Consider the following 25,368-nt stretch of genomic DNA (forward strand, 5'->3'; position numbering starts at 1 on the left):
GACCAAACACAAAAGCTTCATGGGTGTGGAGTACATACAGTTCACAACACCTTGCATAAGCAATCTTTGCATACTGGTGTTTAGACAGAGCAGCCAAATCTGTCCTCTGTTGGCGACAAAGGCCCCTGCATACAAACTTGGAAAGGTGGCTGCAGGCTGGCAGAAGCACTGCTTGTTCTAGAGTTGGTTTATCTGCAACATTGACACTGCAAGCAATTGAAAATCAGAGTGCTACTTTCTAGCTGACGGGACTTAGATACCACCAAAGAATCCCAGAGCTTCCTTCTTCTGAAGGGAAGGCAGCCTGCCACACCTCATCAAGTCTCAGCTATAGAAGTACAAAAATAACATCAAACTAGTGTCAGCTATGTACCTAGGTGAAACAGGAACCTGCTGCAGGTTACTCATCCCACTCATTCTAGACACCTATTATAGGATGGGGTGAATTAGTCTCCTGAGATGCCTCTCCATAACTGGAAAGCAGCATACACATTATTCTAAATGACCAGCACTTGCAAGGCCAGTGTTACAGGAGATGACTCTTACACACAGGCAGAGCAGAACACAGGTTGTTCAGAGGACAGCTCTCCATTGCAGGCAGTGGTGGTCTCTTGAAAACATCTGCACAAACGTTTTTTGGATGGTATCACATTTCCTTAAATAGTTCTGAGAATAAAATATTTTTTGGTTTTATTTGGAAAAACATGTACTGTCTATACATGGAAATATCTTCTAATACCCTTCAGCATTTCCACAATGTTTTAGACAGTGGGTGATTCCCATGTAGACTGTTTTCCTCAAGAGCCAAGCATATATTTAATCCTAAATTTTAGACTTGTGTTCCACATTCTCATATGAAGACTTTCCTATTTCTATTTTTGCCCAGCACTTTTTGTCATACTGTTTTTCTGCCAGCAGACTAGACAATCAGTTTCTTGAACACATCTCCCTTGAAACAAAACTATTCAGCTCCGATTGTATTCTAAGGAGACTCTCACCATCATAAAATGCTGTTTTACAAGGCTAAGGACTGTCTGTCTTTCCTTTGCACTACATTTCTGTTTGCAATTCCATACCAGATGGAGTTGTTGCATGACTCCTGGCCAGCCTTTGAAAACCAAAGCATGAATCCTGCTCTTAAACTTCTGTCCGTAACACTTCACGAGTGGTTGCTGTGGCTGTGCCAAAAGAGTTGCAAACCGCACTTCCTTCTACACTTTGACCCCAATCCATGTAGACACATCGTGGCATCCACACCGGGCTCTGCTGAGCAGTGCCAGGATCTCAGGTCTATGCAACATACGGCACCACACAGAGAAGGTAACACTCCTTCCTCTCACGTAAACACACACACACAGGCTGTGACTGCCTGCTTAGCTCTTTCTTCTCTAATCTTTTGGCTTGTCTTCTTCAACATATTTTGCTGACAACTTATCTTACTTTGCTCCATATAGCCCTTTTTATTCCCCCACAAAACACAGGAATAAAAACTATGCCAGTATGTAAAAGGTTGACGTTTCAAAGCTGTTAGTAGCTGGACAGGAATGGATAGTTGGCCTGTTGAGAGGCAGCGAGTTGGGCTGGGGGTTTACAACAGCCAGAGGCTGTTCAGCATCAGTGTGACTACCTACAGGGAAAGCGAGCAGCCACCTCCTGCGGGCATTGAAGCTGCTATCCCTTAAAGCACACAGCCCAGCAGGACGAGAGGGAAATCACTTCCTGTCTTGCTATTCTGTCTTAAGACTTGTCCCAGGTTTTCACTTTGTGGTCATCTGACGGCTATGCTCAATGTCCTGCCAATGAAATACATGCAATTTTTGCAAAACTAAACAAACAGTTTCTTACCATGGAAAGTCCCAAAGCACTGAGAAAATAGGTTGATCTCCACCCATTGTCTGTTTCAAAACTTCCTTTGCAGCTTCAAGTTACAGCCCTCTAATGAAAGTGTGGGGAAAACAGATGAACAGAGAAACCAGACTTTGCCAATAGAGATATTAACAACATGCAAACCACTTTTTTTTTAAGATTTTTTTTCTTTTTTAAGATGTTTTTAAAATAATTTGCCTCTCCTCCTCAGTGAAACAAAATGAGCTCCAAAAGAAGAATATGCAGAAGCATGTCCTGTGTACTCCCTGTGTCTGGTGATGGTGGGAGCTGTGCCATAGGCAGTGGGCAGACTTCTCCTCCCAGGTAATTAAGGAAAGTGCTGTGCACAAACCCAAGACTGAAGTCCCATCATAGCAGATTGCTAACGGAAGATCCCCATCTGAGAGAAAAGTCCAAAAGCTTTATCAGGCCTGGATAAGAAAAGTTAAAGTTATCTTAGATGCTGTTTGGGAAACCTCAAACTGTGATCTTCTAGTTCTCTATAAGGAAGGCATGAAACGATTTAAAATATCTGGTGCTGCCTCTAAGACCTTATTTGTTCTCAGAGGGAAGCCTCAGACGTCTGGCTTTCACCACAGCCCCAAAACTGGCTACACCACAAGAGGATCTGCAGCAAGCCAATATAATTAGACTGATTAACCACTAAAACTCTACTTAAGATCTCAAAATAGGTCTTATGTGGAAGATGGTACATTTTAACTCTGTAAAAACTCATGGCACTTGTTTTTGCAGTTACACTGATGATGCATGGAGGCATGCATGCTTGGCACTTTGCTCACTCACTACAATGTCATCAGTATGAACTGCTAAGTTCTGAAGAAAAACTAAACTTTTATAACTGTATTTTAGTTGCTGGGTTTGATGCCTGGTTGGTGATAAAAACAAAACAAAACATAAAACCACCAAATACCAGCTGTGATGCTGGAAGAATTTTGAATTGCTCATATAAAGTACCTGCACATGGGACATTCTGCTTTACTTCTTAACATTACTGCATTTTTTTTTTTTCCCAGGGATGGGGCTGGATTTAGACCCCAAGAAAATATTAGCATTGCCTATGGAAAGAAAAATACCAATTAATATATAGCTGATACATGTATATTAAAAAAAAAAAAAAAGAAAAAGAAAAAAAAAATTAAACTTGGCAAAGCCTTTATACATATTAGATAAAAGTCTTAGAAAACAGATGCTCCTTCTTACCAGCAGCCAAGATCTTCTAATAGCCCTACAACTTGTTAATCAACTAACATATGGTACCGCTTTAGGAAAACACACCATTCTGATTTTGCATTTACATGGTCTGTTTCCTACAGAACTATTGTCAAGATTCAGCCATTATACTACAACCTAGTAATCTTATACCTTAAATTAATCAATAAGCACAGAAATAAGGAGAGAATTGATTTAAATCTAAACAGTAAGCAAAACTAATTTTCACATGGTTTCCAATGATGGATGAATTTCCTCATATAATGATGAACCTCACCAGTCTGTAAAAAAATCACAATTCGCTGCAAAACTACAACCTAAACAGTCTGATGACTTTGACTTAAAGCCCCTGAAAACCTCATACATTAAGTGCAAAACTAAACTGTCAAGGCAAAGGTTAATGTGGCTTTGTAATACCTGCAAAAGGTGGTTCCCACATATGCATAACTTTATTAATGTGTTTTAACTTCTTACTTCCTTACTGTCTCCTAAAAAGACACTATAATTCACTTACAGACAATGTACTTCTAAGCACATACTAGGTTAAAAAAGAAAGTAATTAAGGTTTCTTTTTTAATGGACTCTGTGCACTTATGTAAGTTTTAAACCAGTATTGCTTTGCTTCCATACTCTTTCTCAGCCTGCCACTGCCTTCATTTACCAATACTACCAATACTATTAAGCCCAATGGTTTTGCACTGCAGACAGGTATGGTTTGGCTGCTGTGGTTCTTTCTGCAGTGCCACTGCAGCTCTGCAGCCCAGAGTGTGCAAGCCCTGGCAAGGGTCCATTAAAGCTGTGGGGTACCAGATGCTGTGGGCTTTGCAGCAAGTGGCACGAGTATTTTGGTGTGTCACCCCATAGACACGGTGACATCCAAATAGCTGCAGTCGCAGTGTGGAAGGGAACAACTGTCTCTGCCCAGACATGGAAACTGTAAGCAAGAACAATGAGATTTGGTAAAGAAAGTCTATAAAGCAGTAAAGCTTGTGGAGAAAGCTTGGGGGGGGGGGGGGGGGGGGGGGGGCATTTCTGGTTTATGTTTGCTATTTTAATTAAAGATAGGCAGTTTTGAATATATACGGCCTATACAGATTCTGCCCTTTTTTGAGGCCTTTAGGAGGGCTTGGGTTTTGGCTGGTTTTTAATGCTTTTAACAACAGACGCAGATGTAGCACAGTTCAAAAAGCACTTTCAAAGTACTGTCATATAGAAGCTTGTTTAGAAGTACAAAAAGAATTGCCTTACTATGCCACTTCTCAACACTTGGAATGACAGTGGGTGCAGTTCTATATAAAAGAAGAGATAACTGGAAAATTTCTAAATACCTGAAACATACTAAAAGCGCCCAACATTTACAGACAAATTACCGATTTTCTGTCAGGATTTCCAAAGGCAGGATAGAAATGAAAGTAAAGCACGTCAATTCCTGAAACTTCCTAAGTTACAATTTAAAAGTTGAAATCTGAGCTTTCACTTCCAAGAAATACAAAGGCCCAAAGTTAAAGCACAAGAAAGTGATGCAAGAAAATCAAAATAGAGAACATGCAGCAACCTTTAGTTATTCGACAGGTTTCAAAATTTTATAGATTTGTATAGATAGGCTGGAAACAATCTGACATTCTCAAGTTATTCATGATCAAACTTTGAGCTATCCCATACATACACCTGTATGCACAAACACATAGAGCTACACCTTTGTGTTTCACAGTATATCTCTCTTTCTCTATATTGCTCACCATCAACTAAATTATAAACTGTACCAAAAGGTCCAAGACTTTCTTGTACAGCGTGTGTTATAACAACAGTCCACTGAATTCTGGTATGGGTTTCAGGCTACTACTCATAATAAAATAAATGATACTTTAAAATTGATTGCAGAAATCCTCTCTCAGTTAAATATTTAATTTTCATTTAAAAGTAGCAATAATCTTCTTGAATTGATGCATGAATGAAATGAAATTGATAGCTTCACATCTTGGTGTGCACATCTCACAGACATCTGTAAGAAATCCAGAGCAGGTGATACCACCTGTGGAAGATAAAAGGGAAACAAAGTCTCCTCCTGGGCAAATCCCAAAGCAGAACATAGGATGGGACAAGACACTCAATGCTGGAATGTGCCTCCCCTTGAAAGCTAGCACCTATGTGAGAGGGACAGTGTGTGAGGGTGGCACACCTGGGTGTGCAAGCAGCTTCATGAGCAAACTAATTTCACACCAGCAACATTTTTGGCCAGAAAAGGGTTGCAAAGAATAAAAAAGAATACCTTAAAGAATACCTTGATAGATTATCTGGTGGAAGATGTTTCTTCCGTCTCCAGGTTCTGGTTTTTTTTTTTGTTGTTGTTTTTGGTTTTGTTTGGGTTTTTTTAAGGAATTCTTTTCCTTTTAATTTTGCTGCCCGAAAGTTTAAGAAAGTCCCTCATTTGCTTAACAACCCCCAGCTCCTAGGGGCAGAAAAAAGAGAACAAATGTGGATTTTCAACCGTTTAAGACTTACGGGCTGCAGAGCCCCTTTGGCGTTTATCTACCAGCTCCTACAAGACCCAAAAGCAGCAGTGGGATTTCCAGTCACCGGAATAAAGATAAGTTCCCGAGGAGCAGTCAGGGAGGTATGGACCCTGCCTGACATGGCTGAGAGCCTGTGCTTTGCCTCACTTTACCCAAGCTGCCTCCTCACCGAGCCAGCTCCGTGGGGATGAGCAGGGGCAAGGGGACTTGAGGAGCACAAAGGCTCTCATCTCCCCTCCATACCCAGGTCTCCTGCCCACAGCCTGCAGTGCCGCCTGCTTTCAGCATGACAGCACGGGCTTCGGGGTAGAAGTAAAGAATTAGGTATTCCTTCAACACCTCTCTACTTTCGATTAAAGCGAAGAAGAAATGCATCTAGACAAACACTCTCATTCTAATATGCTCACCCAGGATATCTAGCTCTGCCTTGAGGGAGATCTGGATTGCCTTGCTATTGATATTTAAACAGAGCCCTTGATTCTAAATTGTTGATGGAAGTACCCTAGAGCAACGTGAAGCATCTGAAAAGATAAGAACATTACAGATGCATGGATGGGCAACGTTACGTCTCTCTCTTAATCCAAGCTCCTGGATAATGAAATGCGCTGCTAATGTCTCTCTCAGAGGTACTTCATCAGTTTAGGCTGACGCTTTGTCATACAAAGAATAGCTGATCTGCTATTGTTTTATTTTCTAACTGAACATTTCACACTTGCTATATCACCAAACTAGTATCTGCAGAGTTCAAAACAATACACAATACCCACATTTCCCCCCACCTCTTAACAAAGAAGATAAATCATACTATGCAATACAGACAATGAAATTTGGAGATAATAACAAGATGCATGAAATCAAAACTTCAGATAAATTTTTAACTTACTGAACTATTCTCCTCCTCCAGCAAAGCGTTCTGCACCAGCTACTAGCAACAAGAAGGGGATTTCCTCCTCCTCAAACTATTCTTGAAATAGATTGCAGTAAATCTTTCTTTCCAGCCTCAGCCTTCAACAGCAAAAGGAAGCAACTCTCAATCTACAAGCAGGAACAACCTCAGGAACTGAAAAAAAAAAAATCCCAAACAACCAACCCCCTCCCCAAATTTTAGCTATCACTTTATTAAAGGTCAACACCACCATTTAAGAAAGAAGATCTCTGTGAACCGTTTTTAAAGACTTCTTAATGCAGAAAACTAAATCACAGCTTAATGCTCACTTGCCTTGCCTTTCAAGTCCGGAAAGCTCTTTGTTAAGATCACTTACAGCAAGGAAACAAGTTTTCACTCTCTCTGCATGTGTATTTTTATATGCCCATTTTGTAAATAAACCAGTGACACTTTATGGAGGTCAGTAGTGGACAGATTGCTTTTGGTGTGAATGTTAAACGAAATTTTCCACATCAGCCCCACACAGCCTGGCAAGATCTGGGAATTCACACCATATGACAGGGCAAACAGGAGAAACCACCACCAACAAAAAGCTCAGGTAGTAACGGCCTCCTGACAACTTTACTCCAAGCAGCTACCATTAATAGGAAAGGAAAAGGCAAAATATTTACTGAGTGGCTGTATAAATGTGCACTGCACGGCACGCAACACTGTGTTTTGAAGACCTCAATTGAATGGAAGCCAAATCAATAGCTAAACCATATGCTAGATCTTGAGATCAGCATCATCTACAGCAATGATAAAAGGTGGCATTAGCCCGCTTATCAGACTTCTGAGTTCAGTGACTGAGAAAATAGAGGGGTCCTCCATTTGGGGCTTGTTTGGGGTTTGTTTGGATTTTTATTTGTTTTGGTTTTTAGACAGTGTTCTCTGTATCTTGTTCATTTCCTCATCCTGGACCAGACCTCTTCACCTCTTCAAGGTTGAGGAAGGGGCTTTGTACAACAGCTCATGAGACTCCCTCTTAGAGTTCCCTCTGTATCAAGGGATTTTGTCAAAGAGAGGTTGGTGGTCTGGTCCTAGCTAAAGCAGCCTCAGCATCACTTACAATCTGAAGAAGGGTGGATGGCCAGAATAGTCCCTGTGTAGTCCATGCTTTTGCCCTGGGATTTGATAATGGAGCTTGAAAGCTCTGCTGCGCTATGAGCACTTCAAGCCTTGACACAGCCTTCCCAGGAGTCTTCTGTGGAGACTGTTGACAAAAAAGTTCTCCACCAGAGTTTCAGTAGCACTGGATGGGTAATCACGTGTATCCTCAATATGTCATACCACTCTTAGATTTGCCATCTTAGCATGGTTTGGGTTGGAAGGGACCTTAAAGATCATCAACCTCCAGCCCCCTTTCCATGGGCAGGGACACCTTCCACTAGACCATGTTACTCTTTTTTCAACCTTGCTATAGACTTGAGAAACAGAAAAAACATGATCTAGCCAGAAGAATTGTAACAGCATGACAGAATCATTTCCTTCCATAAAAAGCAAGAGTTAAAGAAAGTACTTCCTGAGGACATACCTTACCCTGCCCCAAATCAATTTAGGACAATCTGACCCACGATCAGGAAGACCAAAGTGCTCTGGACTTCTCTATGGAGGTTTTATTGCCTGCATTCAGGAGCCCAGGCTGGTCATGCAGGCATTGAAGTTAGATGATCAAAAGTCATCTTTTAGAATAACAGACTGAACTATAATTAATCCCTGACTCAAAGCCTCAGTGAAACAAAATGGCTTTTCACAATAGAGAAATGCAAATTATGGGCAGATGCTCCATCAGTGCAAAAGAATGATCACAAACTGAAAACAGAAACTTGGAAAAACAAAGCATGCAGGAAATCCAGACGGAACAGCTTTTGGGTCAACATGACAAAGGAAAATAGCTGAAATTGAAAGATACTCTCTATTGGGAAAAGTATGAAGAAACACAGGAAAAATATTTCCACAAGTTATTTGGCAAAGAAATCCCCCATTAGGAAGCAGGGAAATAAAATTAAGCATGCTTCTGGGAGAAACGCAGAGGGAGGCATTAGATGGCTCATGGCTACCTGCCATTGATTAGCAGTGAGTGCTCCTACCATATAGGCAGAATATACTGAATATACTGAAATCCTGTTCTGGGAAAGCATGTGACAATACTTTAATTAACACTGGCAATGCTCGCACCTCCCAGAACGTCAGTAACATTTGTTACAGACCTATTCAGTTGATGGTAATTTTTATTTCATATGAGACAATGGAGTGCTGTCTCAGACTAATTATGTTTCCATACCAAAATCGAGGTTCATCTAACTGCCAGACTAAGTGCGAACAGATGCTATCTTGATTTCACATTTAAAATCCAAGACCGTGGTTTCCAACATAAGGTCCCTAGCTCCATAGGGTCTGTTGCAGGTTACTCAGGACTCTGCAAAATTTCAATCTTATTTTACAAAGCCCAGGAAGTATCTTTTGGGAATAAAGAGAGTGCAGTTACCCTTCCTAACCCATGGACTTTGCCCATGATGGGAAGAGAGATGGAAGGAGAGTAATGGCAGGACCTAGTAATGGGCTGCATCCACAGTTTGCATGAAATTGCTCTTTAGTGGTGAATGCAGTTTCCGCAAAGCTCTTTATCATATCCTCATTTTATTCATCATGTTATCTCTGATTATGAAGTTACAGAAGGTTTGTTTGCTGCTGCTAATGCTTTATTCTGTTTTAATTAAAACCATTACTGACTGTAGCCACTCCTGTCAGAGTCACCCTGGAGACAGCTAGGATGTAGGTGGGGAGAAGCAGCCATTGCCAGCCCCATACACCGCAGATGAAATGGAGACTCAGAATTTCATCCCAGTTCTTCCAGAAACTTGGTGTGTCCCTGTTTTGCCTTAATTAATTTCTAAAAAGTACTGCTGTAACCTCTGACAAACTGCTAGGGCCGCGCCTGCATGTTTTGCCAAGGCTGCTACAGAAGTATCCTTTCATAACCTTGCACATCTCAAGAACAGTCCCTTGAACAACCCACTGTGATGCATTTCATAAGGGTCCTCTGCAAGGGTAACATGCCAGTATCACTGGGGAGACTTTTTTCAATGACACAGCTAATGCCTTTACCTCAGTTACACCATTAGTTTATCAGTTTATTAGTTATGCTAATATTAATGCTTATAACTAATGCTTATATTTCTGGGTTTGACAGTCCTTAGGACACAGAGAGCAGATAACCTGCCTATGATGGACTGTCTGGCATCACAAGGGGCAGGTCAGTAGATCTGATGCTGAAGACGTTAAAGACTCATTATAACAAAGGCTTCTGAGGGTCAGTGACAACATTCACTCCTGTGTCCTCAAAAGGAGGTTTCTAAGATTAGAAGTTTTTTAGAGTCATTTGACTTAAATTCTTGCTCTCAGCTGGCTGTCCCTGCAACAAAGGACAAAGTACAGCCACTATTAACTGACACAGGAGCTGCACAGTACTTGGAATACTTCTGAGAAAGAAAGGAAAGAAAAAACTTGTAACTTAAGAGCCAGCCAGAACAGAATAACAAGAACTCCACCAGTGGGTTCAAGAGCAAGCAAAAGCCAAATGCTGCTTTAGACTGGTGATAGCTGAAGTAGAACAAAGCATCAGAGAGACAGGAGACAGGGAAGCTGGTTCATTAAAACACAATAAAATGAAAATTCATTACAGTGAAAAAGAAGAGCGTCCCTCTAAAGTCTACAAGACTATTAGGAGGATATTTCTGAAATACAATTGTTTTACTGTGTTAATATACCTTATTAAAAATAAGGAACATTGACTACCATCGGGATTAAGCTCAGTAGTAAATGTATGACCCTATAATACAAATTACAGATAATCAAGTGACTATTGAAACTTCTGAAAAATGCATTTGTGCTTTCTCTCAGAGGAGGCACTCAGAGCTAGGGAGAGTTTTCAAATGTGAGGGACAAGTTGAATGCATAGGACACCAGACTATCCTACCTAGCCAGCTGCAAAAGCAGATCTCGGTTGATATATTAGTATTATTACATGGAAGTCTGCAGTGCTGTTACACACATGCTAAGAGTGTTGCAAGTGTTTAATGCTCAAAGCCATGAATTTACCAAAAATACAATTGGAAAATGCATGGCTCCATTTATGCTGTCTTCTTTTGCCTCTACTACAAATTTGAGAAAAAATAAAAAATTGCTCTAATCAGAAATACATTATCAGAGTTTGGAAGCAGACCTCAGAGAAAGCAACTCGCATCTTGAAGGGAGCAAAATCCAACTAGTAAGAAGTGAAGGAAGAAGCAGCCACAAACATCTAAAAATAGAAAGTCCAGTAGGAAGTTCCCCTACAGAGATTTAATCTGCTATTGTACTCAGATCCTGGCATTGCAAGTTCACATCTACAAGAAGCTATCATCTTTAATACATCATCTCCTTCCTACTGTTCTTTAAGGCAAAGAAGCTGATTAAACATCCTGCCACACTCCAGTAACCTTAATGGTACATTTCTTCATTTTGCACTGTAGAAGGTCAGTCACATGTTAAATTGCTCTTCTTAGTGTGAATTTACACTCAGCACAGGAGTAAGTCAGTAAGAGTTGTACTTCAGTCTTTCCGACAAACCAAGCACTAACAAGTAGTAGATTTGGCATCTCATTTCAGAGAGATGTTAAAAATTCAACTATTTCTCACTCTTTTGAAAAGTCTGACTTTTACATTTGCTTAGTGAAGCTCCAGATTAACTAGTGTGGGAAGTATTTTGCTAGCATATGAGTATCTCTCAAAGCACTAGAAAAGCAAACACCATTACCCTTCTTTTGCAAAGCAAGTAAGAATCTTTAAGGTTACGGCTTTATAGTTCCTTAAAATGTAAGTTTAAAATCCAGAAAAAAGTTTTAAAGCTTTTAATGAAAAGAAGAAAACCAACAATACAAATTTAAAAATATTAAACATTTAGCATATATTACCATTTATTTTCTTTAAGACCTGATATTCCTCCATACACACCTCTATGAACAGCTGAACTACTGACTGGAAGAAGGTAATTTCTATGCAACTGCCAAAATCCTGTTTCAAAAAAATGTAAGACTTGTTTTTTTTATTTTATGGGAAATACAGCTGTGGGGTCTGTGAAGAGCAGTTTTTGAGATCCTTGCTGCTGCCTGACAGCTTTTGTGCTTTTGGGTACCCGTTGAAGTTGGTGGGAAAATATGTTTGTCTTTTAGAAGCACAAGTCTGGAGCTTTTGCTGGATGTTACTTTCCATGTGGGATATCAAGGGATGTCTCTTTTAACCACCATCCTTTTAAACACTTCCCTCTCATCCTCATGAAAATAAAAACACACAAGTCATTTCTCCAGACTGTCATGACAGCACATGGAGCCAAGAAAACAGAGGGGAATGGGGGAGGATATTTCCAAATAGTTCCCTACACAGATAAACAGGCTGGCCATAACCATTTCCACCCTTTCAGTACAGGAGATGTTTCAAGTGGTAAAGGTAAATGCTCTTTGCACAGTGGGAATGCTACTATTCTGGCTAAGGAAAGGAGCGACAGACCAAACAGTTTTCCAATATGCCCCTTAAGAATGAAAACCAATCTGTTTTTTGAGTCAGAGACCGGCAAATCTGTGAGTTTGATTGCACACTGCTGCTGTCTGGGACAACAAGGGGTTGGACTGGACACAGGAGTCCTCCCTCTAGCTGTGGACTCCTAAATAAAAGCAAGATGCCAGCACTTCAGAGCAGCCCTAAGGTCAGGCACATGGACTGAGGAGCTCCAGCAGCCCCTGGCATCATCCCTACCTCCCAGCCCAGGGGGGCTGCAGCTGCTTAACTCTCTACAGGGCTGTGAGGCATTCTGCACTGCTATATGTCAGGTGTTCTGTAGATTAAAACCATGGCATATTTGGCAACATCGCCAGGGTCACCAAATACAGCCTGCAGTGTAATAGTGATTAGTGGACATCCATGCTCTGAGTTTCACAGAATCTGTCAAATGAAAACGAAAGGCTGACCTTCCCAGCAACTCCCTTGGTTTTATGTACTTAACGTACAGTGACCTAGATGAGTAAATGGATGGTCTCCGTACCACACTGGAGTACATTAGCTGTGCTCTCCTACCTGCATTGCAAGTTTATCCAAAACCTTTAAACTACCCTCCCCCTTCCCTTCTCATTAGGCTTTAAAACAATATTAGGTACCATGCTTTGGTGCACAGTTGGGTTGTCCCCTTGGTATATGTGACAATAAGAAAAGGACAGGCAATTATTTACAGCTATCCACAGTTAAGTGCACACAGAACTCCTGATTACAGAGCAAGCGTAAACCCCATCCTCACAGGATGAAAAGGCAATATATCACCATCCGAATACACAATGTACTTACTGCTTTTGGTATTTGCATTTGCTAAACTTTGACTCTAATAATACAACATTAATATTCTATTAATACAATGCTTATATAGAATTTCCGTTCTTTTTCTTTAGTACACAAAGAAAACAATTCTGTATTGTGAAAGAGCTGGCCAAGATACTGCTGGAGCATCAAATCCCTTATTGTTTCTCAGAACGATGCACAGAACTCCTAGTGTACTCCATCACTACATTTCATGCTGTGCAACACACACACCCACTGCCCAAAGAAAGTGGGCACACTCATACCAAGCACAGAGGTGATGGTGCAGATTGACAGCACCCCTGGTAACTCCCCCACAGGATGAGAACGGAGAGGGTCTACAAGAGCCCATCAAAGGGCAACCACCTTTCCAGAGGTAAGAAATGAAGCAAACTAACCGTCTAAGAGAGGAGCAGCTTTGCAGGAGTCACCTGCAGGAGTAGGGCCAACCTAACCTATGCAGCTTGTCCCCACCCAACACCACAGTGGTTTTCTGCAATGGAGGAGCCTCAACATGGAAGAGAAATTAGATTACTATTTTTTTAAATTCTGGGCTCCCAAGACACAAGCCATGGTTTAATGAACTTTAACCTGGCATAAGGTGGCAATGCCACTGCGAGAAGACATCTCTTCTTCCCTCAACCGCTCAATTCCTGTCCCTGTCCCCAGAAACTTCTGCACAGCCACACACAGAACTGTGACAGCTCAGGGACGTGGCCCTGCTGAAATTATCCTTCTTTTTTAAAGGTTAATAAAAAAAAAACAACAAAAAACCTCCCCCCAAAAAAAAACTCAAAAAACAAACCAAAACCAAGGCAACAGCAACAACAAAACTCAACAACTCATCTCTTTTTCTGTTGGTTTTTTGGGGTTAGCGGTTTCACTGAAAAACATAACTCACACTGAGACTCTATTAGAAAGAAGGAAATGATTAATTGCAAATTGGGTTAAATACTAAAATAGTGAATTGCTAAAAATATTATCCCCTATACTTTGTTGGAAAGCTAACCACAATTTTCTCCACCAGTTCCACTGGCAGTGTGAATAATTTTTAATGCTTTTAAGTTAATTTAAATTTTCTTTGATATTGCACCTGTTGGAACACTTAGTAGGTGTGCTGAACGTAAGGCACAGAAGATAATTACTTTGCTCTACTTGGCAGATGTAGCCTATAGGTATGCTGGTCTCCCCACATCCAATCTCATCTACTCTCAAAAGCAAAGTGGTCCTGAATGCGCTCAAGTCTGAGTTACAGCTTCTACTCCCCACAGAAATGCAACCACTTCTGGTGCACCATATGGCAGCAATCCTGTGTCAGCAACACTGTACAATAGTTTTTCAGAAGAAGAATGAAGAACAAGTTCTCTGCTTGAAACCAAAGAGAGTTTTATCCTACAAAAGTATGCAACACATTATTATCCATACTGGAACGAAGGCAGGACATCAGCACTCAAGTGTTATGGGAACTTCAGTGGTGAGGAATCAGGGATTCGATCTGATGTCCAAGCAAAATGCCAATTATAGTATGCACAATGCCATCAGACAGACAATACAGTTTTGCTGAGAAACAATCTAATGTTATGGAAGCAAAATGTTCAGCTACGAGATTCCATTATACTTGGAGCCTTTGACCCTGGTTTATCCTGGAGTTCAAGCCCTGATAATCTATGTGCTTGAATCTCATCTTGGTGGATAATGGAAAATTCTGCTCCATTTCCTTTGGGACTTCATGCTCATTAGTCACAGCATACCAATTAAAAGCTTTGTTAGAAAACCAGAGGAATGTGACACAGCACATGTACAAACCAGGAAGCTTCATTCACGTATAACATGGATGAATGGCTCTCTATGGAAAGCCAAGCATCGCATTAGCAGGTCGTGTGCATCAGCATGCAAGATCAACAAAAGACGTGCAAGAATTTTTAAGTCAGCGCTCTCAGTAAGCAGCGGATTTTCACTTTGAACAATGAGAGTTACAGTATTTTGCACAGCCCTCACCTTCTTTCTCATCAAAGGTAATATAAAATGTTTTAAAGTTGTGTTTTCTTGCATTGTTACTTTGACAATCATCTAGTAGGAAATTGCTAAACATCACTACCATCAGATTCTTTTCCTAACCAGCAGAGGTGAAGCTGGGGTTAGTGCCCTGGCAAGCTACTCATGAACTAGAATAACAGCCATTTTCAAAAGGGATTATTGCCACTATGAACCACTGTCAAGTATCTGTAACAGCAATTCTCAATTAAGGAAAGAATAGGACTCAGCGTCTGCACTCTGATCATGCAGTTAATAACTGACTCCGCCTCAATCAAATCTAAAGTGGGATTTAGCATGCGGATTTATTTTTGCAACAGTTCTTGTAACCATTCTATGTTAAATCACTTGTTATAGAACTTGAAAAATAATGGTCAGCTATAGCTGTAAAAAAGTCGATTTGTTACATTTTATTAACCCTTAGTTCTATTCCAGCATTTTCCCAGTGAGCGAGCTGCTCCCAGGAGGTTTTAGGGTTAACAACTCCCATCAACAGCATGCCATAAACCCAGCAGAGGCAATAGCTCTACCTTTCAACTTATATTTTCATTTCTACATTTCAAATGCAGCATAATGGCGATGTTTAGCATATTTCTTATATTATAGACAGACTACTTTGTAAAATAGTCCATCTGTGACAGGAATGATGACATTATGAAAACTGCAGCATGAGCAATGCATCACAGAGGAGAAAACATTTTTGAAGGATAAAAGGGTCTTATAGCCACTTGGAAAAACCTTTAGGGAGGGATTTGGGACACACTGCAGCAAAGTCCTTGTCAAGGGCAGCAGACCCTCTTTGCCTCCACCATCCCTGCATCCCCTCATGCCCCAGTGAAGCCCTTGCACTTCATCTGCCCCTGTCTGGCACCTCCCTGCTCCCACCCATCTCTGTTGCTCAGAAAACTGTCTCAAGGAATCCATCCAGTGGAAAACTAACTAGTAATACAAACCCAGAAATAAATCCTTGGGTGACTAACTCTCAGCTGTACCTTATTAATGTGAAGTCACTGACTAGATGACAACAGTCCCCACTTAACCAGTTCCAATAGCAACATCTGGACTGTGGTCCCATTTGCACACACACAGCTATGGCAACTCCCGTGCCGTGATGGGGACCACAGCTCTTCACTGCACAGAATCTAGCTGAAAACTCAAAGTTTTCCTGCCCTTTTTCTTGCCAGCACATGGCTACATCCTTTACCCTCAGTGATGGCAACCCACCTAACAGTGCTGTGAGCCAAGGTGGTGGCCACATCCCCAGCACTGTTGCAGCCCCCAGTCTGTCCTAGGGATGCAACAAAGCCAATGACAATTCAAAGGGAAGCTAAGCAAAGTAAAATACGTTAACAAGACGGGTCCTTCTTCTCTAGACCCGCCTAGCCACAACTGACACGTTCTCTTAGAAAGGCTGTGGTTTTCCTTACACTTAGGTCCAGTATGAAGCTGCTCAATGGTGTATTTAGTGAAGGTAGAAAGACAACATGAACAATGAAATGGCAAATAGCTAGCTTCTTTGCTTGAATTCAAACAAATGGATTAAAGCTGCTCAGATCTCCTATTTTTTCTGTCAGTTTTCACAGAGCTTTTATTACAGATCCACATCCACCTTGGGACATGTGGAGAGGAAACAGCAGAAGCTCCTGAAAATACACTGTGGTATTTTGAACCTAAAGAGCTAAAAGGTTCTTGAATTAAGCACATTCCTGCTCCCTTCCCCAGTGAAATCCAAAATAAATTTTGGATTCTTCATTAGCTTTTTGGATTTTGAGCATTTCAGTTATAGGAAGGTAATATTTCCAAAATTATGTAACTCTAATGATTCTTGTTTCCTGAAATCAGAGGTTTAAATCCACTTTTAGGATTCCAGGAGCCCAGGAGCTGGAACACCAAGAAAATCAGAAGCTGGAAAAAGACATGAGATTGTTTTTCTGTCAACACTGAAGATGTCTTACTTAAAGCGATACATTTATGGGTTCACAGTCATACTAAAGTAAATTAATAAAAAAAGTAATAAAAAAATATTTCCTTGCCCAAATATCTGTTACTTTGAATCAGTCTGATGGCTGCTAATACACCATGCTAATGTTAAGTAGATGCAGGAAGGCAATTTTCTCTTAATGTTCATCAGGGCACGTCACACACAGTAACTCTCTAAAGCAAAGTATCTGCGCTTTTATGGCTCTATTGTTTCAAGTTACCTTTCTACTTCGTGTTTGATGGATATAGCTGCAAGTAAAAATAAGGCCATTATCTTGAGATAGCTGTAGTCTCATTCAATGACACATTAAACAGATTCTCATTTAAAATGGAATTTTATATTAGTGTAAGCCAAAATAACAAAAAACTTACTAGTAGTATGTGCCCATCCCTCTAATCATCTGCTTAATAAAAAAGTGGAAAGAAATTACTCACAAATAAGTGGAACAGAACTTCAGGATAAAACACTCTGATTCAGATGCCTGCTTACAGCCCATACAAAAACTTTTACTAATAAAAAATAAGAATACGTGTATCTAGATAGACAGGTTGAACTAAGCCATTGTCATCATCAGAAAGGTGGAAACAAGTTTCAGTACACAAAACATAAGTTAAACTAATGAATTGGTAAAATAATTCTTCCTGTACAGGGAAAGTATTTTACATTTTATTTACAGTAACAAAAGCGAAAAGAAAAAGTACTTACTTGCAATTTTCTTGTTAAAATAATCCAGAACTTCCAGTTAGTAAACAAATACAAAGCACCTGAGAGTTACTTTGAGACTTTTTTTCCTTAGGGGGTAGTGAAATCTTTTGAACTTTTTCACATTACATTTCTCATCATATCCCATTCTAGCTTAAAAAAGTATTTTTTAAAAAAGCTTTTATTTAAAATATATATCTTTTTAAAGGATAAAAAAAATTAACCCATCAGAATCTCCCTGAGCCTTTGAACGGTTCCCTTGTACTCCTAGTGACATTTATCGTCACCTAGCTCATGGTATGTTACAGCAGGGTGAGGTCATCTGAAGAAAATGAACCAGGCTCTGAAGTTGTGTGTGCTAAAGGATTTCCTGCTGCAGCCTCCCTGCTGAGGCACAGATTCAAAGGGTGAAGAATTGACTTGCTCAGGATGTCCGTTTGCAGGCATCCAGAGCATGAGCGCAGCAATGAAAGGGTACTACTGCTGTCTTGGTGTGCCATCCCCTTGTCCTATGCAATGCTCATCCCTAATGCTAAAGGAACATTTTCCACCTTCTAATGTTTTTAACATTTGGTAATTTGTCATTTTTCTGCTCACATTTCAGTTTATAAAAACCACATAAATATATTTGTGTTGCACCTAGAGTCTGTGCTTCGCTGTTTGTTTCTCTTTTTCCTGTCCACAGACATCTGTCCTTCCCCTCTATCCTTATCTAAGATAAGCAGCTTCAGTTTACACATACAAACCTTGCAAAAGCATGGTCTGGAAAATTAATTCTTGAAAGGATTAATATTTTTTTCCCTTCCATCACAAATATGTTTCTCCTCCTGGTGACAACATGTTTCACTTCACAAACAGAAGGGGCACTGCCTGCTCTGGCATACAGGAGCATTTCTCTTCCGTGCAAAGAAAGCTGCACACAGCTCAGCACAGGAATAACTCTAATCGCCACACTAACATGATCTGTCATATTGATGGGGCTGAAAGTAAACAAAACAATTCCTCTTACAAAAAAAAAGAAAAGGCTTCTGCAGGCACTGTCATACTTTCAGGGAGAGCTATTTCTGTTCTGTAGTCATTGCAATACCAGCCTGGCCATTGGAAAAATGAAGGAAATTTCTACCGCTCACTTTGACTTGCTTTTAAATGCTTTTCCTTTATGTTTTGCACAGCACTGAAATTACATGCAAAGGCTTGTCCTCCAAATACCTTATGCAAACCATGGGGAAAAACCTCTCCTTGCCTGCCTTTCAATTCTCGATGCAGTGCAATGGAAACCCTTTCAAGGAGGCCTCCCATGCTTCTGTCCTGCAGGGATTCATTCTGCTATCCCATACCAGCATCCTACTATGTGCAAGAATCAGCAATTTTCCTTTTGAGGACTCAGATAAATCCCTCAAGCTAGTTTTTTTCAAAGGTTTCTTTCCTACCACCAGGCTCCCATGTCACACACATGCTCCTCTGCTTCTAGGGCCACAGACAAAATCCATCCAGACATTTGGATCACTCTCAAGAACAACCAACATTATATTATGCAATTGCAGGTAAAAAAATGGGCAAACCTCCCCACCCCTTGTTTTAAGAAAGATGTGGTCTTCTGCCCTCCACAGCCCTGAGCCTGACTGCATTGTTTTTATAGCTACCAACTTGGCCATCAAACTTTTCACTGCCAGGACCATGTTCACTCATTCTCAGCGCATCCAAACACAGTGAGTGGTCCATACTACAAAGCAATACAGGGTAAACATTAATGACAGAAAGAAAAACATGCAAAGAGAACAAGAGAAACAGCAAAAACTGAAGCCAGACACTGTTCTGCAGCAAGGGGAAATAAAAACCTTTTACAATGGGGAGAATAAAAGGTGAGAAAGCTGAGGGAGGACAGAAGCAAGGGAAGAGAGTAACATGAACTAAAACTAAGAAAAAGAAACACATGACAACAGTGAATAGAAATAAGAATTTTTAATCTTGAGTACAACACAAACTTTGACAGCCTGTGATATGTGCAACCACAAATTTTATTATACAAACCTATTTTCACAGAGTGATGCTGAACTGGATACTCCACTGATACTGTATTCTTCTCTTGAGGCTCAGTTGTTCAGGGTCTAAGACTATGTAAGACATAAATAGCAAGTAGGCAAAATGGGTAAGCTGTAAATCCAGATATAAAAGACAGGAACTGTCTTTGGTTATGTTGACAAGTGTACTACCTAAAGAAAAGTTATATAACTTCATCAGTGCTAAAATAAAAAAGCAAATAGCAAAGCTGGCTGTTACAGTTTGCTAAGGCAGGATCCTCGTCTCTATTTATAAATTCCAAAAAGGAAATAGAAATCTTTAGATGTCATTTCTCCATTGCTTTAGGGGGCTTTTAAAACAAAAAATGAAACATGCAACTTGAACTGTCCCACTTTCAAAGTTGAAGCTATGTGGTACATCTCCCCATACTGACTACTCTCTCAAGTAAAAATTTGCAGTCTCTCTCAGTAATTGAAGCAAAGGGAAGAAGATTTAAGCTTTGATAATGATTGGCGAATTTCAAATAGTTTGGATAAGCAACCCCCCAAAGTTCAAAATGAATATTCAGATTTTGTTGTGCAGCATGGTCTGCAAATTGAGGATAGAAATCTCTGATGATAACTATCTTAGATCTCCTACAAGATCCTCCACATGCCCTAGTTATGTCTAAGTAGGAAATAACCCCAAACCAGCAACATATTTAGTTATAAAATGCACGGATGTCTGAATTTTCAAAATGAAAATATTGAGGAAATAGAGTCACTTAAAAATCCGAAACTTCCAAATAGTTCAGCTTCATACTGGGCCCATTCCCACACCACCTAGATCTCTTAACTAGTTTATCATTTGTAACTCTTGAAATAGGCAGTCTCCCACCTGCAGCGGTTTTCACAGGTGACTCATCATTGCCTGCCAGAGAAAATCCCCATGCTCGCACCCCCTGGTGACCTTGCAGAAAGACTGAGCACAGTGTGAATCAAGAACAATGGTAGACGAAGTTCTGCATCTCTCCAGCGGCTGAGTGCTTGACTGGGGCCCTACACCAGATTCCCATCTTAGCTATACCATCATAACTGAGCTGAAAGCAACGCAACAGCATTGACATAGCCAAAACCCAAAAGGTAACTATGTGTGAAGCAGGACTACCCATCTGCAGAGAAAATGCCAGGATAGAAGGAGCACAGAAGGGTGAGGAGCTTATGGCTGGCTTTTGCCCAGTGGCAGCCATCACAAACACCACCCTCCAGGAGGAATAATCTTGTTTCTCTGAAAACACTCACTCTTCTAAAGAAGACTATGGGCAACAGCCTAACATTTTCCTGGGATTCATTTATTCACCCGACTCACTAAGTCTGTGTAAATTATCATCATTTACTTGAAAAGAATTGGGAAAGAACCCCAAACAAGCAAAACACTTAACCCAAAATACTCTAGTTCCAGGAAAACATCACTGTATTCTTATCTTTACCCTTACAAGGCTTCCACCATATATCACCTCCAAGGATAAGCATTTGGCAGTGGGAGAAATCACACAGCATGCCATTGAAGTTAAAAGATTTGGTTTTGCTCTCATAGTTGCGACTTACACATTTCACAAAATCAACAAACAATTTATGCTATTTCAGATATGGGTCTTTTCCATCTCAATGGGACTTAATTCCTCCAAGCTGAAAAAGGAAGCCCAAAAAAACCTGAATAAGTAAAGTGACATTATACAAAACATACCCTAAGGCTGCCAATATTTTTCTGTGCAATGAAGCAAAGACTGCATTATCGAGCTAGACCAAACGCCATTTCCAGCAGAAACCTTTCCTTCTTTGCTGCCGTGAGAAGGATTACATTACACAGCACTGCACTAAGCCCATTTATTCCATTCTATTTTTTTAATCAGGCTATAAAAATAATCAGCTCAACTACTCATACTAATCATAGAAATATTAATACAAGACATTAACTACTCTTCTGCTGTGATATTTTCTTCTCTATGCTAAATATGAGGGCTATAAAGTTTATGCTTCCCATAAGTTGCAAGAAATTGTGTTTTACTGCAGAAAGCTAACATCAAAAATAATTACAGTTATAAACATACAGCAAAATACAGTCACACTTGGCACCTATCAAGGTTTTATGTGAAAGATATAGCACAATGCCAGCTGCAGTACGGTTTTGCTTTTTTCAGATGTATAGTGTAAAAATCACTTTTCCAAATTACAGAAGAAAATAATAACAATAATAAAAAAAAAGAACAAAACAAACAAACAAAAAAACCCTTAGAAACATCAACACCCTTTAACAAAACTCTCCACATAGTAAAAATGGGCCAAATTAGACTCCCCAGACAAACAAAACTGTTTAAAAAATGATTTTGATATTCTTTTGATATTGATGTTCTTGGAGACATCAGAAATACATGGAGTTTTTCTCCCTTCTGAATCCAAAGCACATGAATTTCTTAGTTTACAAGAGTATCACCATGCTACCTTTACCAGTATTATTTTAAACAATCTTCCCTCCCCATCTTCCCAGGGCCTCTTTTTATTGGGAAGAGAAACCCTGTTTATTACCATATCCGCTCCTGTAGGCACTACATCATCTACAATTTTTTAATGAATCAACACAGCTTCTTTTAAAAATTAGTCAGGTGCCTTGTCCCACCATGCTTCATAATTGGAAGCTGCCTGTATTTCCACCCCATGGATTCTCAAGATCAGTTTGTAATTACTTCTTTTTTGTGCTACTATTATCTTTTATGTACAAATCCTCCTCTGTGTGAGACAGCAATTGTATTTCCTCACAATTTTCTGTTCTACAGAGTCAGACAAAGCGAAGATTTTAATCTTGCCTCATGAAACAGTCTCTCAGTTCCACAAGGCATTTTAGAAACCTGCCTTGGCAACTAATCCAATTTGAATTTACTTTTTTTAAGTACATATGATGACATTTTTCCATGTAACACCTTACACATACCTTATTCAAAACAGCATTAAGGCTTCCTTGCATTGGAAACATTGTTCCTAACACTGAGATGCGAGATGGTCCATACTACAATCCAATCTGCCCATTTTCCACAAATGTATCACTGATAGCCTAATTGTTTTGGGATTAGCACTCCAGTGTCTGTCCAGTCTCTCCCCACAACCCTGGTGTAAGTCCTCAAGTGCATGACCCTCTGCTTCTGACAGCAGCCTCTCATCCCACATGCACTGTTTTTCTAATTTATGTATTCATCCCATTTCTTGTACATAAAACTCCAGTCTTCATCATAATCCTTCTGATAACTTGTATCGTCAAGATTTTTTTTTTCCCCAGTATCATTGCTTTAGTCGTACAACCAGTAATGGAAACATTATGTTAGACTGATCCCATAGTCAGTCTTCAGCAGCTCCTTTGGTGACCTCCAACCCATTCTCCAGCTCCGATTTTGCCTCTAGGTAATTTTTTTATCCTCTTTTCTTTCCTACAACTCATTCTTAATTCCTATGTTAGCAAATCTCTACACAGCAGATGACAAACAAAGTATTTTGTTCAAGTCCATATGGATTTGATATATGATTACTTCTTTTGCTTAGAGAATTAGCTTAGCTATCTTTTCAATTAAGGATATCTGCTTAGTCAGGCATGACCTTCTTGTGGAGAATCTACACTGTATTTTAACTCATTTATCTTGTTTTCTGTCATTTGCTTATTCTTTCCATAAAACTTTTTTTGTAAGAGATTTGTATACAATTGAGATCATACTAATGTTCTTTAACTGAGCCATTTTTTTTTTCCCCGATTTAAGTACTAGTTTTTATTCCCCCAGGTCATACCAATTCCTGATGTGATATATTTATTAAAAGTACTTGCTGTTGGAATTGCAATTATATTATGAAAGTTCTTGGATGTGGATAATATGGTCTCTTCTGATTTAAACAATTACATAATTTAAGTTATGCTTCCCCCTGGAGGTGAGAATTTCCATTTCTGCATAATCATTCCTATTAGCTGCCCTGCATATGTCCCAGGTTCAATAGCATTATTAAAATATGAGGAATGCTACCTATTAAATCTAAAAACTATCCATACATCACTGCTAAGGTCAAAACTTTCATCTTTTTACACTGACTGTACTTCCATTTTTATATTTTATAATTTTTATTATAACAAACCAAACTTGCATCTCAGGTGAATTCTTGGAAATTTACAATTCATTTCCATTTTTTCTGATTTTTAAGGTACGGTTCTCTGTACTGGTCAATCTCCTTTCCATTCCTAGCATACTCCTTGCTTACCCTTAATATTATTTTTAGGGTGATCATTTAGCCAGTGTAATATGGGGAATATTTTTACAATGTAGATTAATCATACATTTATATTAATTCCCGCAGTTTTTTGAACCTTTGAGTAAAGGTGACATTCAGGCGTGCTTTATATAGTAGTCCTTGCACTTTTTATTCCAGATCATTTAACTACTGTCTGCAAATTCTCAAATATTTGTCCTTTGGAAGCCTTACAAACCTATGGCTGTTTCTCAGTCATTCTCTACCTTACTAAGGATGTCTTTATTCCCATCCACCTTTGGCTCCCTGTAACACTACTTCAGTACAGCTTTTATCTTAGTTTTTCTTCCAGATGTTTTTTTTTAATTATTATTATTATTCCAGGAGGATCTATTTCATCCCATCTTCCCTTTCTCAAAGCTTTATGCCTTTTGTGTGCACAGACACCCAACTGAATCCGCTTGCCAGTACAAGCCTTCCTGCACATATTTCCATGTTTCGGATAACACCTTTTTTCCCTTTGGCACAGATGGCCCTCAGGTTTCCATGCACCTTCCTCGATCCTTAAATTAATCCACCAACACTTCCACGATTCACAGTGACCTCACCCAAACTCCCAGACAGTTGAGGTGGGATCCTTTCACTAACTGTATCTTTACATCACAATTTTTACCAGCAGTGGGACTTGGTTGTGGTTTTTTTTCTTGCTAGCTATCTCCTAATAACATTGTTCCTTTATCCATGTCTGTAGTCTCATTTATCCAATTTTAATTTCTCTGTGCCCTCAAGGCTTGCATAGGCATCACTTGGGTTTCTCACTTTCTCCTATATCCCATTTCATCAGTTTAAAACTATTCTCATCAATCCCATAAAATGAGGAAGCTGCATATTGTGCACCCACTGACAATAACTTTATTTTGTTACTAACATATAACACTGAAACAGCACAAAACTTTATTGCACAGTTCATTTCACAAGCTTCTCATGTCTTTGTACTCTTTCTCTAGAGGCCAACAGATCTACTAGAGATTATCTCAGCTTTCACTTGTACCATCCCCCATCTTTTTACTGTCACTCTCGATCTACTCCAACATGAGCCTCACAATATCACTCCTCACTCAAAATAGTGTTTGTAAGAACTTTTCCCACTCCCTTCTGGTTTCTCTTCAGATTCAGGTATCTTACACCCTTGTAAGCAGATTTTCTTTTTGCTATCTGGATCCCCTTTAATGTTTCCATCTGTGCTCTGCAAGTAATCTGTAATGATCACAGTCTAAACCCAACATGCGCCAACGTGCATTTTTTAATGCCTCACATTCCAGGTTCCTCAAACTGGGGCTAAAAAAGAAAATGTATACTGCCTGATTCCAGGTATCATTTCAGCTTTTCTGAGGCAGTCACATTTTCTGCTATTTACTGTCCAAAGTAAAACTCTTTTCAAGATTTCCAAGC

The 25,368-nt window shown here is 39.7% G+C and overlaps 1 protein-coding gene across 15 annotated transcripts in view; it reads right to left on the reverse strand.

The window, feature by feature from the left end:
• The window catches only part of KIAA1217 (KIAA1217 ortholog), a 372,954-nt gene that overhangs the window by 191,974 nt on the left and 155,612 nt on the right, over positions 1 to 25,368 (reverse strand). Inside the window, exon 1 of one of the 15 annotated variants that reach the window (XM_062633614.1) lies at positions 17,639 to 17,866. The exons of 13 other annotated variants lie outside the window; for them this stretch is intronic. The gene's annotated coding sequence lies outside the window, so the exon portion shown is untranslated. Of the gene's footprint in view, positions 1 to 6,492; positions 6,629 to 17,638; positions 17,867 to 25,368 lie in introns of those variants that run through there. One more of the 15 variants, XM_062633613.1, reaches the window with a different exon arrangement.

The sequence above is a fragment of the Pezoporus occidentalis genome, unplaced genomic scaffold (assembly GCF_034315485.1).
Source record: "Pezoporus occidentalis ecotype Australia unplaced genomic scaffold, CSIRO_AGI_Poc_V1 ctg40, whole genome shotgun sequence".
Classification (NCBI taxonomy): Eukaryota; Metazoa; Chordata; class Aves; order Psittaciformes; family Psittacidae; genus Pezoporus; species Pezoporus occidentalis.